Source organism: Zingiber officinale, chromosome 5B (assembly GCF_018446385.1).
Source record: "Zingiber officinale cultivar Zhangliang chromosome 5B, Zo_v1.1, whole genome shotgun sequence".
NCBI lineage: Eukaryota > Viridiplantae > Streptophyta > Magnoliopsida > Zingiberales > Zingiberaceae > Zingiber > Zingiber officinale.
In genome coordinates, this window is record NC_055995.1 from 74,806,263 (window position 1) to 74,817,425 (window position 11,163).

General features: G+C 34.4%; 1 pseudogene; it reads right to left on the bottom strand.

Annotated features, from left to right (window-relative positions):
- Positions 1-1,110: 1,110 nt before the first annotated feature.
- Positions 1,111-10,407, bottom strand: LOC121984547 (annotated as a pseudogene).
- Between the last annotated feature and the right edge of the window lie 756 nt (positions 10,408-11,163).

The window sequence follows — 11,163 nt, forward strand, 5'->3', positions numbered from 1 at the left end:
AATCATTTTAACAATTCCTTCCAAGTGATCAATAGATTCTTTTGTTAGACAACAACTAGAAAAGTTCACAAAAGTAAGGAGGTGTTTGGTTAAATGATAGAATGACTATGGGTATGAGTTTGATAGTAGGGTGGAATGAGAATAGGAATGAAAATGAAACCCATCAAGTTATATGAGTTTGGTTGATTCCCATAAATCTGGTAATCATTCCCAAAATGTGATTCCCAAACCCATAATCCAAACACTATCTTTTACTATCATTCCATTCCCTCATTTCCAAACCCATCAACCAAACACCCCCTAAGTGTACAAATTAACACCCATGAGAATGTTGGTCGGACCCTTTTCCTACATAGAAACAACTCAGACCATCTATATTTGTCTTGTTGATTTTAACAATTACACTCTTGTGAATAAAAAAGTTTGTTTATTTATCACACAGCTAAGCAAATAAGCAATGCTCCAAAAATGCAATTCATGGAATCAAAATGCATCAAAAGATGCATATTTTTTAAAAGTTTATGTAAATTTCAACCACACCATTAAAAGAAAGAATATTTGCGCATTATCATAATAGAGAGAACACTTTTTGTACTCGATAATAGAAGGAGATCGTGTTGATGCCTAAAGACCTTCAAAACCCGAAATAATTTTTTAATTATTTTTTTTCAATTCATGTTTATCAAATAAATTAGATCGTGGTATATAAGCTTCAAAAATAGGGGATTACCCACGCGTAACTAAAGAATCCTGAACTTCTAGATCGTCTGTCGTGAATGTTTCATGATTTACCTTGACAGCCGATGGAAAACTTCAATAGGACCGAACCGGTCATCTCAAGTTTGAACTGACCTGATTAATTAAAAAATAGAGGATTACCTTACATGCATTGAACAAAACAATTTAGCTAGACAAATGAAGCTACACTTAGGGCATAATTTATAATTTAAGCAAAGCAAGGATTTTTTGTGAAAGAACCAATGGAAATAAGAACAATAATACTTGCATATGCAATAAAAACAGGAGCCCATTGCCCTCATGACAATGATATGATGGTTAGACTCAGATGAAAATAAATAATCATAATGATGTTGTGTTTCCAATAAAAGAACCGAAAATAGGAAATAGATGCAGAAATCATAACAAATAAGAACAAAAAGACTTCTAGCAAAATCAGGGGCTAGGAAATATATATGCGCTTTGACTGTCAACAAGCAGCATTATTACATCAAGCATTGTCTGAAACAATAACATACAAAAATGAGAAGAAAAAAAGGTCCATTTAAATGTTTCACTAGGGATGGTTAACTCAGTCATAAAGAAATACGATGGCAATAGAAACATATCTCATCAATTAATGTTGTTTTTCCCAAAAAAATATACAACAAATAGGATGCATTAGAAGGTACAGATAGAAAATAAAAGGGAATTGAAAAACAAAATTTACTCATTTAGTTTCCTCTACGAGAAAGGAAAAGATGAGAAAGTGACTATGATGGCAATATCGTGTAAGATTGAGTCAAGGGACACACTCGTGTTTTCAAGTACTTCATTTTTCATTAGATCACCACTCATTGCTAATCCTCGACGCTTTTAATATAACCTCAGCTATGACTTACCACCACATTCGAGCACAAACAAAAATATAAGCTGGAAAAGCTAAAACAAATCCATGGCATCATGTGGGCATTCTTTCCACGTCTTCTTGTGTTAGGAGAGTTTTCTTGGCACAACTGCCTACCTTATCATAAGGTTGGGCCATCCTTCGAAGGAACTTTAACCATGCAAAAAACAAAATAGACAGTATAAACATCTTTTGCAAAATGTAAAAGCATCAAAAAACAACACCTCGAGAAGTACCATTTATTCATGAATTATATACAATTAACTGACAAAGTTGCAACAACAAAGTTAGATCTTTGGAGCTAAAAGAAGCCAAGTACTATAAATAGGAAGAAATTTTACTTTCGGATCAAATTAGAATTAGAGTAACAAAGATGGCTTGATTCTTCAAGACTAAATCTTGAAGAATGGAATTGTAAACCCACCTCTTGTGCTATGTGCAAAGCCGTCCATGTCAGTGCTAAGGTTAAGATGTGCATGGTGTAAATATGACAGTACCTGACAATCTAGAGTATTTATCATGACGGCTATATCTGCAGAAGCATCCAAGACGGCAATGACCAGATAGAAATACAAAACTGTGCATTTGAGGGATAACAAATTAGAGAGCAGAATTATTACAAGCGAGAGAGATATGAATTACTTTAGTGTAATTTCAATTGCAGTTGAAAAGTAAAGGGCTCGAGCTTTTTTTCCCATAAAGATAATGCAACAAGAGAAATACAGCATAATCACATGGAGAATTGTGGATTATCAATAAATATATAAAGGGCTTTGAATTACCAACTTGAGCATTTTGAGCCATGTGGTTATGGCCAATGAGGTTATCAAACAAGTTCTCTCATTGAATCCGCTCATGACATACCCTGAGAAAGATTTTAAAACTTCCCAAACATTCTTTGATTCAGACCTATAGTACTCTAGTACACACTATTTCCAAAAATGGCTTTCTGACTTCCAAATGTGACTTGTAGGCTAGTCATTATTGTCTACGATGACTGATATCTACCTTGCTAACATATTTAAAAATTGGGAGGATGATCCATCAACAGATTTTCAATAGAGCATTTATCCAGTAGACAACAAACTATTGGAAGATGCAAAAGTGTACGGATGAAATATGCAACAGATTTACATGTTTATTTAATTTCCCATGTTATGCAGATAAAATATGGAGTTAGCATCGGCATGACTTCAACGCTTCTTATTTGGTTAGTCCCAAATGTTTTATCTTTCATCTCAATGTTCACTTTTCTCACCTATATTGCATTATTCTACTTTCTTTTGTTGATAAAACCACTCTGAGGATTCAAGAAATGAAAATAAATGATTTAATTAAATTGTCAACAAAATAAGTTACCTTTTATCAGCAAATATCATAATCCCATAATCTCCTTTAGAATGAATTATATGGCCAACACATTGTGCAGCTTGCCTCTGTCTCAAAACAAATAACAACAACATGCCTCTTTTTCAAACTAAACATACCACACAATCATGACTTGTACAATAGCTAATTGTATAAGACCTGAATAAAAGGACCAAATTGGACATACCAAAGCATCAAAAGCAAGAAAATCATCCTCTTTTATCTGGAATGTCTCGCGCAAATACTCTAACCTAGCAAGCAAAATTCTGGTGAAAATAAAAGGAAGGTATCTGAATTCCCCAATAACAATAAAAAAAATGGTAATTGGAAAAAAAAAAAAAACAGAACCACAAGTGTTGCAGTATGTGACAAGAATAAGTATTGAACAACATAAGGTCATTTTCAGCAGCCTTTACACAAAAACCATCTATGTCAATTTATTAAAATATGACTCTGACAATGATAATGCATTTTCATTTTGTCAACTAAAAGAATTGATGCATAAGACAGGCTAAATATTTTAAAAGAAACAGATGGTTATCTCTGAAGACGTTGGTTTAGTGTGTGCAGTTCAGAGATAACTGCAGTGAGTATTGTAGTCTTCTGTTTGCACAAAATTCACAGCACTAGATTTAATATGTCTATTGAAGGGAGGAAGAGAGGAAAGAAAGGAAGAGTGTTGGGGGAGGAAAGAGGTGAAGAAAGAGAGTGGAGAAGAACGATTCCTTTCGTTTTATCTACTTGAAAGGAGATGAAAAAAAAAAAGAGAAAATGAGATAAAATGACAAGTTTAACACTTTGATTGTTATTTCCAAGATATGCAAAATTAAACTACTGTTTCCTACACTTTTCCACTCTTTTTCCCCTCTTCCAACAATTTTGGAAGGAATCAAAGGTGAGGAAAAAAAGAACCAAGTTGTTCCCTTCTTTTCAATTTTAATTCTACCACCCAAGTAGACAAAAGAAAAGATTCCTTACCCTCCTCCCTTGCTTCTATTTGAGCTCCCATCTTCTCAAGTAGAGACAGCTTTAAGGTAACAAGCAAACCATGCAAGGATAATGAGAACAGGAATGGCCTCAGTAAAGCACACAAAGTGTCAAATTAGAAATATTACCAATGCAAACTATCACTCTCTAATTCAGAAACATCCAGGGTGATGATTGAGCAAAGGTGTTTCAGAATTTACTCATTCAAATCAATCAAACTAGAGAAGCTAGATCGGTAGGGCCCATATTGTTAGGAAGTATACTAAAAGCCTAGCTTTTGGTATAAACATTTATCTAGAAATAAGAATCACATTGGTCAAAATGTCTACATTTATGATAAATGTAGTTATTCAATTAATTTATATTGTAGATAACATGGTGTATGGAGTCACACACAGAGGATCATGTTATCAGTACCTTATAAATTATAAACAGTAGCTCACGACCAAGATGGAAAGGAACAAATCATTGGAAGGTCGTAGTGTAATTAGGTATTAGTTTATTTTAACTATATAATTACACTAGTACACTTAGAGTGTATTGAGTAGGACCATTAGAGGTCATTTTTTTTTACTGACTTTATAAAGGAACAATGACCTCAGTTATTATGGAAGTATGTGCTCTTAATCCTAATATAATAACAAGCACATATATTTGATATTTATTTCTTTAATTTATCAATGGGTGAGATTTAGTTCGATAAATCAATAAGCCCGATAAGTTGGGAAATGATATTACTTATAGTGTGTGTTGTTGATTATAGAAGGAAACTGTGTCCTAGTAATCTAGGTTGAGAATGACCCTAAGAGGAGCTCATAAGGATTGTCATGTTAAACCGGTGGACTTAGTCCGACATGACGATAAGGTTGAGTGGTACTACTCTTGGACTAAGATATTAATTAAGTGAGTTGTCAGTAACTCATTTAATTAGTGGACATTCATTATCTTAAACACAGGGAGACTATCACACTCATAATAAGGAGCCCAAAATGTAATTTGGGATTGGTGCGGTAGTTCAATAATAGTTCTTTAGCGGAATGAATTATTATTGATGAAATTAAGTTATGTGTTCGGGGTGAACATGGGAAGCTTAATTTCATCGGGAGACCAAAACCAATTCCTCCTCTCGGTCTCTATCGTAGCCTCTTGTATATAGAGATTTATACCCACCACATACCCACCTTCTTACCCATCCTAATAGGGCCGGCCAAGCTAGCTTGGAACCCAAGCTAGGGCCGGTCAAGACCAAGTGGATGAGCCAAGTTGGTGGCCGGCCAAAGCTTGGGTCCCAAGCTTAGGTGGCCGACCACTAGAATATTAAAAAGGATTTTTATTAAAATTATTTCTTATGTGGATATCATGGTTTTAAAAGAGAGTTTAAAATTTAAATCTTTCCTTTTATAGCTTTCTACAAAAGATTAAGAAAAGATTTGAAATCTTTCCTTATTTGTAGATTGAAAGGAGATTTTAATTTTGAGAAAACTTTCCTTTTTAACCATGATCATAAAGAGAGTTTTAAAAATTAAATATTCTCTTTTATTAGTTTCTACAAAAGATTAAGAAAAGATTTGATATCTTTCCTTATTTGTAGATTGAAAAGATATTTTAATTTTTAGAGATAACTTTCCTTTTTGGAAATTATCCACATGTTTAAAAGAAAGATTTTAATTTATAAAATTTCCTTTTTATAACCCACCATGAAGGGAAAAAGTATTGGAGAAATTTTTTATAAATTTCCGGAAACAAATTAGGAAGTTTTAATTTTTATTTTAATTAAAACTCTCCTTGTTTTGGGGAAATAAGTGGCCGGCCATGTAATAATGAAAAGGAAAATTGTTTTTAATTAAATAAAATTTTCCTTTTCATGGCAAAAGAATTAAGCAAGTTTTTTAATTAAATTTCCTTATTTGCCAATACCAAGGAATATAAAAGAGGAGGTAGAGGTGCCTTCATGGTGAACGACTCTATTTATTTTTCTCCTCTCTTTTTCTCCTTGGGTGTGGTCGGCCCCTCCTCTTTCTCTCTTCTCCATCTTGTGGCCGAACCTCATCTCATCCTTGGAGTCCTTGTGGTGACCGGATCTTGCTTGGAGAAGAAGGAGAGAAAAGGAGGCGATATTTCTAGCATCCCTTGGAGCTTGGTGGTGGCCGAACCTCTTCATCTTTGGAGGAGCTCTTGGTGGCCGAAACCTAGAAGGAAGAAGAAGGTGCTTGGTGGTTCTCATCTCGGAAGATCGTTGCCCACACAATGTCCGAGGTTAGAAGAAGAATATGGTAGAAGATCAAGAGGTTATTTTTGCTTACAAAGAAAGGTATAACTAGTAATTGTTTTCCGCATCATACTAGTTTTCTTTTTATAAGAATACCAAACACAAGAGGCATATGATTCTAGATTTTCGTTTGTTTTCAAGTTGTGTTTTCTTTATTTTTCGAATTTGTGATTCGATTGTTCTTTTTGGTTAAACCTAGAGTTATTTAAGGAAATTAAATATTAGCTTTCCTTAAAAGGCTTTGTCTAGGCGGTGGTGGTTGCTCCCATATCCAAGAAGGCCATGTGCCTCGCCATGCAGTCCTGGAAGTCAATTTTGGAAATTAATATTTAATAAAATTAATAGCATAGGTGGATTTGAATCAATAGTGTTAAGTTCCGCTTGCGATTCAAATCTAAACCATTAAGAACAGATAAGTTAAATTTGGAATCAATGATGTTAAGTTCCGTCTGCGATTCCTAATTTAATTTATAAAGAACACAATAGGTTATTTAAGGAAAGATTCGACACTTTACAAAAAAAATTTTGTGCAGTGGAACTGGTACGATTTTTTTAGGACTAACCAACACATATCTAGTGATGACATGACAATTAACCTTAAGATTACCAGCTAGGCGTATACTGGAAAGGAAACCCAAACATGATACCAAGTCTTCTATAGTGTCGATCAAAATCTATACCTTCAGCAACTTTACCCCTGCAATAGCATATGAATTAACTCTTAATATTGAGTTCTTAGTACAGATACCAAGAAGAATGCAGACACTGAAATGTGCATCTGAAATAAGACAAAAATGCAATAATATCTAATTAGATAGTTACTGGCAATACAGGAGCTAACATAGTATATCTGGACTTCAGTAACCATAATATTCTTTATCTATTTATTCAGTCTTCATACCGTTAAGTTAGTGGATCACCAAACTACATAATATGCTATGTAACAAATAATTAATATACTTATCTTAATATATTTATATATTGTACTATTTAGTAGGAACTTTTGTATAGCATTTCAAAATTTGCAATATCTAGCTTGCTGTTCTTTGATGTTTTAAATGTAACATAGCTTTGTTAGTTTATCATTATTTCGATTTCAATAAGCAATCTTATTATTTTCTTTATACCCTTCGTCTTATTAATTGTAAGTGATGGTTTCTTAATAGAATATGTCATTGATAACTTATCAGTTATGTTTATAAAGTGCCTATAAATGGACTATGTATCCTCTCATATACACACCTCCCCTTGTCTTTGTTTACCACACATCTCATCAGTAAACATTGGAGTAGAGTTTTTTTTCCCTGATTTTTCGCTTTCTTCACAGCAGCAAAATTTATTTCTTCATAGTACCTCCTTCTGAAGATCCACTGAAGCAGAAACATCAGCAGCTACACACTATTGTGCTACTACATATGACCACATGTCAAAGAAGAGAACTCTTCAATTGCAACACCTTTTCCCCCTTTCCCTCTCCCATTTCTTTCTCATATCCTCTTTCCTTTTTTGCAGAAACAAACTAAATCCATTTCTTCAACCAATGCTCTGTAGAATATTGTTGCCAATTGAAACTTATCTTTAGTTGCCCTATGTCAGCCTTTCATTGATTTTCAAAGATAATAGTCAATCAAATAGACAAAACTTCATGGGAAAAATCAAATCAGCATCTCACTGATCTATAATCAAAATCAGTCAATTCTCAATACTATGTTGCATATGAAATATTTAGCAAGAACTATCTTCAACAGAAAGCGTCATCAATAGAAAAAGATTAATTTTGTTTAATCAGTTTGGATTTGGAAACACATCATTTTTTGCTTTTGTTTTTGATTTTTTAGTAAAGAGGGCGAAGGAATAGAGGTTGTTACTAATATTATCTCATTCCCTCTTAATCCTAACATCAAAGGTGAGGGACCGGCCTAGATACATGTAGAATCCCCAGAGAAAACTCAATCCAATGCAAAATGTCAAGACACTTAAATAGAGACCTCCTTTGATACTTGAGCAAGCCAATAGGGCATCACTTGACCACTGGAACTAAAACCATTTATTTTGTAGAGTGTTCATTGAATAGTTTATAAAATCTTTTCCATCTTTCCTAAATTGCATTATCATAAAAAAAAAAAAACCCTTTGAATTTCCATCTTTTACGCATCCAACATTATTTAGTTCTTTACATTTGTTGTGTGAGTACCAAGGTAATATTGATATATAGATTTGTGATACTTAATTGTGAAATTGATATTCTTATGCGTACCTATTTACACAATACTAATTATGCAGTGGTGGAACTTATCCCTTTCTGGAATAGCAAATCAATGAAGTGTGGTAAATAAAAAATTTTGAGAAAAACATTGAACTTCAAATAGGATAATAGGATAATGAGCAGTTTAGAGAAAGTAAGCAGACTAACTTATGGCCATATTATTGCATTCAACCATGTCAACAGCACAGCAGAATGTTACAATATTCCAGTGATACCTTTCTCGCGTTAGAACCATTGGGCATATGCAACCCCTTGTCAAAGACACAAGTAAAGCATCTACTTATGACTTGGTTGAAATTCAAAAGACGAGGATATAGGTCAATAGGGGTTAGACTTCCGGAAGTAATTATGACTGACTGAAAGCGATCAAAGACGGGCTTTATTGCAATAGAAGTGTCATGACAGCCGAGCTGCAATTACGAAACAACCAGTGAATACACAAAAACATTTAGTCATTGAGGAAACCAAATAAAGGAGAGAACTAGCCACCTGCAATACTGGGTCAGGAATATGAGGCATCCGCTCATCAAAGGGTTCGATGATTATTGAGAAGCCCCGTGTATGTACCAATTAGTGTTGCAAAGTCACAAACTGTCTGAATGTGCAGAAACTCATCTGTTCAGTTATTTCAAGTGTAAACATCAGCGAGGGCAAGCGATCATAGCAGAATCTAAGCATTTTCTGATCAATTCAAGTCTGGTAATTCACTGAATCAACAAAGGCAACAGGTGCTTCTGCCTCAACATTTTCTGTTTCCAAACGACCTTTCAGATATTGCACCAGCCTTCTTAAAACAGAGAGAAAATGCTCAGTTCTCATTGTATTTCCAGGCACAGCCTCCTTCAAAATGTCATCAGGCAGGGCAGGGCTCCCAAGCCAGGCATCAGTTACTAAAGGAAAAAAGGACGTGTATGTCACAAATAGCCAAAATCAAATCAAACCCATGGATCTCAAATATAAATAGTAAGCTAGGAAACATACTAGCTAAATTTCCTCTCTGTGCTAGTCCTTCCACAAGTCTATTGTATTCTGCGCGCAGTTTGGTAGCATCTGTTGCCTTAAACCTTCCCAACAAATGAGGCTTGCATCATATTCAGCAATAATCATTTTAAAAATGCATGGAGAAACACGACGAAGCATTACTTAAAACAAATGTTTGTTTCTCTTTTAAAGCTTTAACACAATGAAAAACTTATCCAGTATTAAAGTAGGTAGCAAGGCAAGAATCAAAAACAAAATCATTCTGGCTATGAAGGAAGAATTTGAAAAAACAAAACAAAACAAGAATCATATGAATTTATCAGTAATACATGTTCCATCATAGAAACAACAAAGGATTTAGAACATAAGTAAAGAAGAGTGCGATATGAAATCCATCAAAACCTCAAATTTCAAAAGACAGTAAAATGATAATAAAAGGGAAAAAAAAATGGATTACCTATCAATCCCCTGAGCCATGCGGTTGAGATTCCTGGTTGCGCCGAGCATCTCCTTGGATATAATGTTAGGCTAGAAGCAAGACGGCCGCATTGAACGAGGAGGTGGCGTGGTGAGCATGGCAGGGTTCTCGGAGGCGGTGGCCCGAACCCAGTTGGCCGTGAGGCCCGGCAGGCGGAGTCAACGAAGTCACGGGACACTGCAGATAGTGCGATGGGGTTAACTTGGAGGGAAGGTGAGAGATGAAAGGCGGAGCTCGGCGAGGGTTTTCTCCATTTGGGGATGGTTCGGTGTAGTAGATAAGTTTCAACGGACCATGGTCGTTGGCGCGGGAAAGGAAATAACTGGTGATGAGGAGAGTAGGGCGACGGTCTTGCCGGTGCCAGTGGGCATCTCGAGGAGGCAGTGACCCGGGCATAGAGGCGCGCTTCAGCTCTTCGGATAGATGTAGTCGTAAGGAAAGTACATTGTTGCGGAGTGAAGAAACGAAAAATAAGTTAAAAAATAATCTGTAAATTAGGAAAAAATCTTCTATCACAATGTTAATTTTATATGTAATTTTTATGTTCAAAAAATTTTATTTCCACTCCCTACATATAAAGTATTACTTGTTTCAACTCCCTCATGTAAATATTGATACCTAAATTATCCCTCAAATTTTTTAGGTATAAAAATTTCAAAATTGAGTACAAAAAGTCCAAAAATGAGTATAATTCTTCTTAAAGTCAGTACTTTATATTAAAAATCGAGTATATTTTCTATCAAAATTGTCCCTCTTATTTTTTAGGTATAAAAAGTCTAAAAATAAGTATAATTCATATTAAATTCAACACTTTACACTATAATCTAGTACTCTATACTAGGATCGAGTATATTTTCTATCGAAATTAACCCTCATATTTTTCGGTACAAATAGTCTAAAAATGAGAATAATTTCTATTAAATTCAGCACATTAAACTAAAAATGAGTATATTTTGAGATGAAAAAAGAATCGTACTCAATTTGATTGAAAATATACTAGATTCTAAGTTAATATACTCAATTTAAGAGGATTTATACTGATTTTTAGACTTTTTGTACCTAAAAATATCATGGACAATTAGGTAAAGATGTTTGACTGGGAGTGAAAACAAAGATTTTCATGGATGGGGACTGCATGTAAAATTATCCAAAAATAATAAAGAGGAGGAAAGCCAGTGGCCGGAGTGACG